This window comes from Gymnodraco acuticeps, unplaced genomic scaffold (assembly GCF_902827175.1).
Source record: "Gymnodraco acuticeps unplaced genomic scaffold, fGymAcu1.1, whole genome shotgun sequence".
NCBI classification, from domain to species: domain Eukaryota; kingdom Metazoa; phylum Chordata; class Actinopteri; order Perciformes; family Bathydraconidae; genus Gymnodraco; species Gymnodraco acuticeps.
In genome coordinates this window covers 447,894-455,301 of record NW_022990223.1, presented here as the reverse complement: position 1 = coordinate 455,301, position 7,408 = coordinate 447,894, and the positions used below count along the sequence as shown (strand labels likewise).

The window sequence follows — 7,408 nt, the reverse complement described above, 5'->3', positions numbered from 1 at the left end:
GCCAAAAAAGCCCAAGATTATGGAATTAAACCAATAAATAAAAACAAGGATAATTGTGTGTTATTGGTGAGTAAATAACAGTGTGTTATTTTCAAAAGAATAACAAATTAGAAGGAAAAAAATATTTAAAAATACAGATTTCAGTATTCTGAGGCTCTGAGCCCCATTTATTTTCCTCACAGACGGAAACAAAAGTCAGAAATTATACGATTTAAAATAAAAGCAATAATTGTGGCTTGATATTGAGTAAGAACATGTTTTTATGAACCACACAGTTTACGGACTTCCACGACCCGACCGGAGAATAAGAAGTGCTGCAGGCACGAAACACATTACCAGTAGAAATACATTGCTTTTAAAATCGTGCTGTGCAACACGAAAAAAAGGGGGAAATTGTGTTGGTGAACACGAAATGCCATGAGACTGGGTTGAATAGTCTTTGGTAACAGTAGTTATTTCATCTAGTGAACCTTCCTGAAATGTCCCAATCTGTCCAATCAAATGAAATGAATTTCAGCGTGCCATTTTGAAGGACATCACATTTCTCTAAATGAGGATCGAGCATCGAGGAGGCTCTCTGGAGGAGCTCTAACCAAGGAGACACTGATGGGTCCTCCACGGCTCCTCCGCGGATGCATTTCCGGGAACGGTGGAGGCGTGATGCACGGCCGGACTTATCTCAGCCAATGACAGCTCTGCATGCTGGATAATTCTGGATATTTTAGAAACTGCTTTCATCGCATCGCAATGTTTCCAGAGAGAACAGCTGTGAGGTCCGTGCAGAAAGCAGAGCAGTGTGTATAATAGGGGTGTAACGGTTCACAAACATTTCGGTTCGGTACGTACTTCGGTTTTTAGGTCACGGTTCGGTTCGGTACGTTTTCTGTAAAGCAGAAAAAAGTATCATATACCATATTTTTTTTATTTTTTTTTATTATTAAACTGTGAATAATGTATTCACTCAAATAAATACAAAATAAAATAAACATTAAGGTGCAGCATTTCGATTAACTGAAATAATCTGTATTTGAACTGTACTAGTACCTAAGCAGCCAGTTTGACATTAGGACTTGCTTGTCATTGTATTTTCATATTTTTTTAAAGAAAAATGAACTTGTCCACATTGCTTGCCGAAAGGGCAGATCTGCTGGCACTAACAATGTCTTCTGCTGTGGAGAACACCCTCTCGCGAGGGACAGAGGTAGCAGATACAGCTATGTAGCGCTTTGCTAACATGGCAACATAAGGATATTTGGCGTTTGTAATAGCTTTGGCTCGGTCTGAACTCTCTGCGAGTGGTGGAGGCTTACATGCTAGCGGGAGTTGGGTTTGCACTTCAGTCTTTTTTCTTTTGGTACCGGTGATATTCACGTTCGGGTGATGCTTTTTCAAATGAGTGTGCAAGTTTCATGTATTGCCAGCCGCGTAACCAATGTTAGTTGAACAATGCCGACAAACAGCTTTGGTTCGGTCCACCTGTCTTTGCCCGTCATCCTTGTACGTAACTGCGAAACCAAAATGTTCCCAAACCGGAGACTTCAATGATGCTGGAGGATTTTCGAGCTCAACTTTATCTGCGTTCGCCATTTCACTAGTTCTTCAAATTACTGACTAAATTTGAACGCATCCCTCTGACCAGCTCTCATAGTATATCTATCGTCCAATGAAATGACTTGCTCGCTCTATAAGGCGTTGAACCCAATGTGAGAAAATTACTCTGAATGCTGCGACGCAGCACCTGAGATTGCTTCCAAGAAGTTGTTCACGTTCTCAATTCTTTTACGTTTAACGTTATATTCGTTCGGTACACACGTGAACCGAACGGTACAGGGACGTACTGTATGTGTGTGTGTCCGCATCTGTAGCCTGTTGTCTCATTATACCGCACTGTGAATTAATCAAAGTAAATATATATATATGTATAAGCATGTATATGTTTGTATATATGTGTATATATGTATGTATGTATGTATATTACGTTCCCTTCTGAACTAGGGGAATCAAAGGGAAGCAACACAACCGTATTGGTAATTATTATAAGGGGTTTATTTTAGACAGCAATGTAAACAAAAGGCAGGCAGGCATTCTGAAACAAACAAAGGAAAGACTCTAACACAGGAGTCTAGTTATATGTGGGGAAAATAAATACTTGAACACTAACTAAAGAACGAAACAAAACCTCACTTCAAGAGTGGTACAACTAACAAAGGGAGTCTACACAAAACACAGCATCAGCTAAACGACTCGTTGCGCCCTCGCTGCGAGGGGGACCCAAGTTCCCATCGGCGAAAACACGTGGGTTTGCTGTCCTGGCTCCAAGATGGTGGAATGAGCTCCCCATTGACATCAGGACGGCAGATAGCTTGCACATCTTCCGGCGCAAACTGAAAACTCATCTCTTTCGACTCCACTTCGAGCGTTAGAACTATTAACGAAGCACTTTTATACTAATAAAGGACTGGCTTATCTAAAGCCAGTTGAGTAGCATTTGAAATGTTTGGCTCTATGAAACCTGATATACTTATATGATTCTGTTTTCTTCAAGGTTGTGTCTTCCTGGTCGAATGTACTTATTGTAAGTCGCTTTGGATAAAAGCGTCAGCTAAATGCAATGTAATGTAATGTAATATTAATGAAGAACTTGCGGGACTCCTCTATGGTGGGTCTGTGGACTTTTCCTCCAATCCTGTAGACCGATGGAGGAAGCAGAATCGGCAGGACTTTCAATGCTCGGTCTACGCAATATAAGAAAAATACATATTAACATCAACATTTAAATAGTATATAAAGATTGATATTTCTGAACCAATATTGACTTTTCTGCCCTGGTGTTGAATGGTAAAAACAAGGCGTGAATTGTATAGCCTATTATAATCACAGGAAGTGTTGTGACATCTTATCAGAATCTGAATCGTTATTGTCACATCACAGGTTCACAGGTGTAAAACAGTGGGTGAAATTTGTTTTTGTGCAAGCTCCATCGTTTTGATTGTTTCCAGAAAGAGAAAGAAAAGGAAGGGGGGGGAGCAGGAATCAAAGAAAGACAAAAGGTATCTAATGAAGTGGTTCACAAACTTGTTCATGTATTTATGTATTTGTCAACAGACTCCCATCCGAAAACATGTTGTGCAAGGGACCCCATACAGATGATTGTTAAAATATTTAAAAAATTGCAGATCCACAAGCTCACAACGAGTCTCATTGGGACGCAATGCAAGCATGTAGATCTGATATTTTCAAAGAACCGGTGTGTGTGTGTTACATAGTAAGAAATAGCTTACCTGGTGTCATGTCATCAAACACCAAGGGCAGTTTTCCCTCTCGCTGGGCATATGTAAGGATTTGGTCACTCATAGTAGCCCAGTTCTGAAACAGTTTTCCCACTGCCTCTGGATGAAGCTGCTGGAAGTCTTGTGATATCTGATACATTTTGAAAAACATGAAAAACAATAGAACAGTGTTTAAAGAAATGATATGGGCTTGTAGTACCTGTTAGGAAAAGGGTTAGGGGACAATTTGACAGCCAGTGTCACTTCAACAGGTAAATTATTAAATGATTACAAAGTATATTGTAGGGTCTAAGTGGTTAAACATAAACTTGTAGTGCATTGCAGAGTATCAGTCAAATTGTCAAGATCTGTCTGTGTTGTGTTTTGTCTTGTCTAGATCTGTTTTTGGTTTCCTGTTTTATTTTGAAAAGTGTTCACCCCCCCCCGTCTTGTCTGTTGCTTCCTGTCTCTGTGTTCCCTCCTGCCTGATAACCCAATTGTGTTCACCTTGTGCCTCTGTGTTTTCTCCTCCCTCCTCACCTGTGTCTTTTCTTCCTTCCTGTGTTTTCCCTCCTGTGTCTGATTGTGTTCACCTATTGCCTTTGTGTTTCTGCATTCCCTCCCTGTGTCTTGCCCTGTGATTACCCCTCTTTGTATTTAGTCAATCAATCAATGAATGTTTATTTATATAGCCCAATATCACAAAGGTTACATTTGTCTCAGTGGACTTCACAGTTTGTACAAAATATCAGTTTGACAATACAATTTAGTCTTGTCTTCCCCTGTGTTCCTTGTCGGTTCATTGTCTTTCCTGTCACCCTCCATGTTTGTCACTGTCGTTTTTGGCTGGATGCTACCTTGTGCTACCTGTTTATGGATTCATGGTTTTGTTTTGTTTTTTCATTGTCAACAACTTTTTGTAATTAAAGCTCGCCTTTTGTTACACTTTGAAACCCGCTTTTCCTCAATCTGCATTTGGGTGCTGCCTTACCTCAAATCCTAACACAAATAGAGTATCATTCAAATAGACAAAAGCGCAATAGCAAAATAATTTCTTACCATGCCAGGATTGTCTAAAAGCCTAGGGAACTCAGTCAAGATTTCCGGGAGGCTTTTAGATCCATTGCTGCGAATCCACTTGCCTCTATGTAGAGCTGTTTGATTCATGTAGTCCTCAACTTGGGACACCGGATACCTATTGACCTTCATCCATTCAACCATTTCTAGAAGTTTTTCAGCAGGCACATCATATTCTGTTGAATGATAAGTACAGAGGTCCTCAGATTCATTATAGCTGATTTCAAACATTTGGGGTTCTGGCCTACTTGGAGAGTGTGTGAAAAGTCGCCAATCGGTCCAGCGGTGCCTGAGACTAGCTTTTAAAAGATGGATGGACAGAAGAGTCATGGGACCTAAAATATAATCCCTTGCATTTGTCTATTCTAGCCTGGCGGGGATAATTAATATTGGTTATTAGTATTACCTGGTGTACTAGGGACGGTCTGTTTCTTCTGTTGTTCTTGGTGGCGTGGTCGTTTCAGCATTCTCATGCGCTTCCTGACGTTCCTCAAGCGCTCCTCCAGGAAACCTGTAGCAGGTTTGTGATTTCGGCCAGGTGTGTACCAAGCTCCCTGTAAAAGAGAAAATTAGATTCAGATTAAATTGGCCTGGCGTAAACCATGAAGATGGTTACATGGGATTTTAAGGAGCAATCCAAAAATGTGCGTGTGACTGTGCACTAGGAAAAACGTTTGAGCACATTTCTTTTAGGTGTGTGTGTATGGAGTGTTCTCCTTTATGTGTTGATTGATTAACTTACATAGCCACTGCCTGTACCATCCAAAAGGCAAGGGAATTCATACACCAATGCCACGGCAAGGGCTTTCTTTGTGTCTGTGGATGGCCTGTTAAAATAGACAGAAGTTTGTCAAAGAATGATGAGATGAGACAGTAATCATTGTTACAAATATATGACGATTCAAATCCATGAATTAAACACTGAATTGTGATGCGCTTTTAAAGTGCATTTGAGTTCTGCTGTTCACCGCATGCACTCCTTGGTTGTTGTTGAAGGTGTGTGATAGCCAGTGTTGGACAGCAACATCGTACATTTACTTTACTGACATTTCTTATCTCATCTGTTTGAAAGTGTATGTTCACAGAATAATTCATATGCGGCTCACTCATTTATGACTTAACATTTCTGTCTCCTATTGATCTGAGTATATTATAAAGAATAGCAGTTAATTGAAGCATTATAGCACAGGCCTTTGTCAGATGGTATATTACGCTGTTTTTTTTCTGCTTCGAATAGTTCTCTCTTTTTTCACCATACCTGTGTTTGCATCACTGAAACCAATGAGCACCTACGTATGAGAATGGCCCTGACTCCATTTCAGCCCAGATTTACAAACTCCTGGCAGGACAAGCTCCAGCTCAGTTCTCGCACTGAATTTTAAAAAAGTGAGTGAGGGACTACAATATAAGAGGGAAAGAAAAAGAAACTTTAAAACTGTTCAATTGTTATGATGTAAAGACTGATCTGTTCTATAATCGGCTGAAACTGTTAAGTCATGATGTGAAACGGTTAACAAAGAAAAAGAGAAACTCAAGCTGCTGCTACACTTTATTTATCTAAAATTAAGCACTTTAAGATGCACATATTTTCAAAAGCTATTTTATTTATTAGAGGAAACTGAGTTATTTAGTTTGTTAAAGTTTCACCTATTCTGTTTACAGTTCTGTCATCACATTATTTAATACCATTTGTTAAAACACTGTTGTTTCTTTTGATGTGAAATATTATTTATTTAATTTAAATTAAAAGCAATGTTAATTTTGTTCAAAATGTGTTTAGTTAATTTAATAATATATGTATTTTTGAATCAAGTATTCATCTTTATTGTCTTCATTGTTAGTTTCCACATGCCTAAAACAACCTCAAGCTAAATCTAAAAGTTGATGGCTAAACAAGAGCGTTTGAGAAATTGTGCAAGGCATACAGTAATAGTCCGAATAGTCGATTAATCGTTTCATTAATCAATAGATTAATCGATTATCAAATTAGTTGTTTGTTGCAGCCCTACCTTGCTCTTTTTAATATAAAACAAAATATTTAATAGTAACATCTCAACATTGTCTCAATAAAAATTAACTTACCTTTAAATGTGTCAATCAAGTTCTCAAGCTGCCATGCAGTCAACGTCTCTGTGACAAACGTGTCCATGGTGAAACCCTCTGCTAGAATCAAATCAGATTAAGTACATTAGAATTTCACAAAACTGTGCAATGTTTTAACATTTATTGTAAGGTACCAAGCTACTAATGTACAGTTACTACAGGGGGTCTGCCAAATCTCTCCATGAAGACATTTTAATCATTCACGAATTATTATTATTATTTGCCCCTGACACGACCTAGCTGGTTGGTGTGCTATGCTAAGCTAAGCTAACCTATGGTAACACGTCGATGGCAGGGAACTAAAATGTTACATTATGTGGTTCGGTGACTCCGGTCACTCACTCCTAAAAATAACTTCAATAGTTGCTAACTTTAATGATTAATGTAATTAATAAATAACTCTAGTAGCCTAACCTAAACTTACCTACATCAATGAGCTTCTTTGTCGTCTGTCTGTCAGTGTGTGTGAAAGCCCGCGCCCGAGCTGCATGCTGGGAAAGAGAGTTGTGACGTAAAAGCCATCTGATTTATACTGCCTTATTGTACATCTAATACTTTTGCACACAAATCCAAAGCTATAGTTCAGACCCATTTATAGCTACTAGAACACACGTCTTTGTAAAATAATAATTCATCGCATCACAACGTAAATTCAATGCTCTTTCACTCATTGACAGAAATGTAAAACATTTGTAGCCGACGTTAACTGCTAATGTTATACTTTGCACAGTCTGTTAAATGCCTACAGATCCCTATTGAACTGTTATCACAACTCATTAAAAAAATATAGGTTACAGAATTGTATAATTATATAAATATAGGTTACATACCTTGTGTTTTGAAAAAGATGATTCCAGAATGATTCAGAAGTGGGAAAATGAATAAAGCAACCTCTGGGTTAAAAATAACCCAGGCGGGTGTTCAACTGCAATTGAAGCCCTAATAACCCCTTTGACCCA

General features: G+C 38.7%; 1 long non-coding RNA gene across 1 annotated transcript; it reads right to left on the bottom strand.

Annotated features, from left to right (window-relative positions):
* Positions 1-2,633: 2,633 nt before the first annotated feature.
* Positions 2,634-6,604, bottom strand: LOC117547793. The gene is made up of 5 exons (XR_004569240.1): positions 6,429-6,604; positions 5,089-5,173; positions 4,753-4,900; positions 3,282-3,420; positions 2,634-2,735 (listed from the first exon to the last, which is right to left on the bottom strand). It is a non-coding gene; the product is annotated as an uncharacterized LOC117547793 (long non-coding RNA).
* Positions 6,605-7,408: the final 804 nt, after the last annotated feature.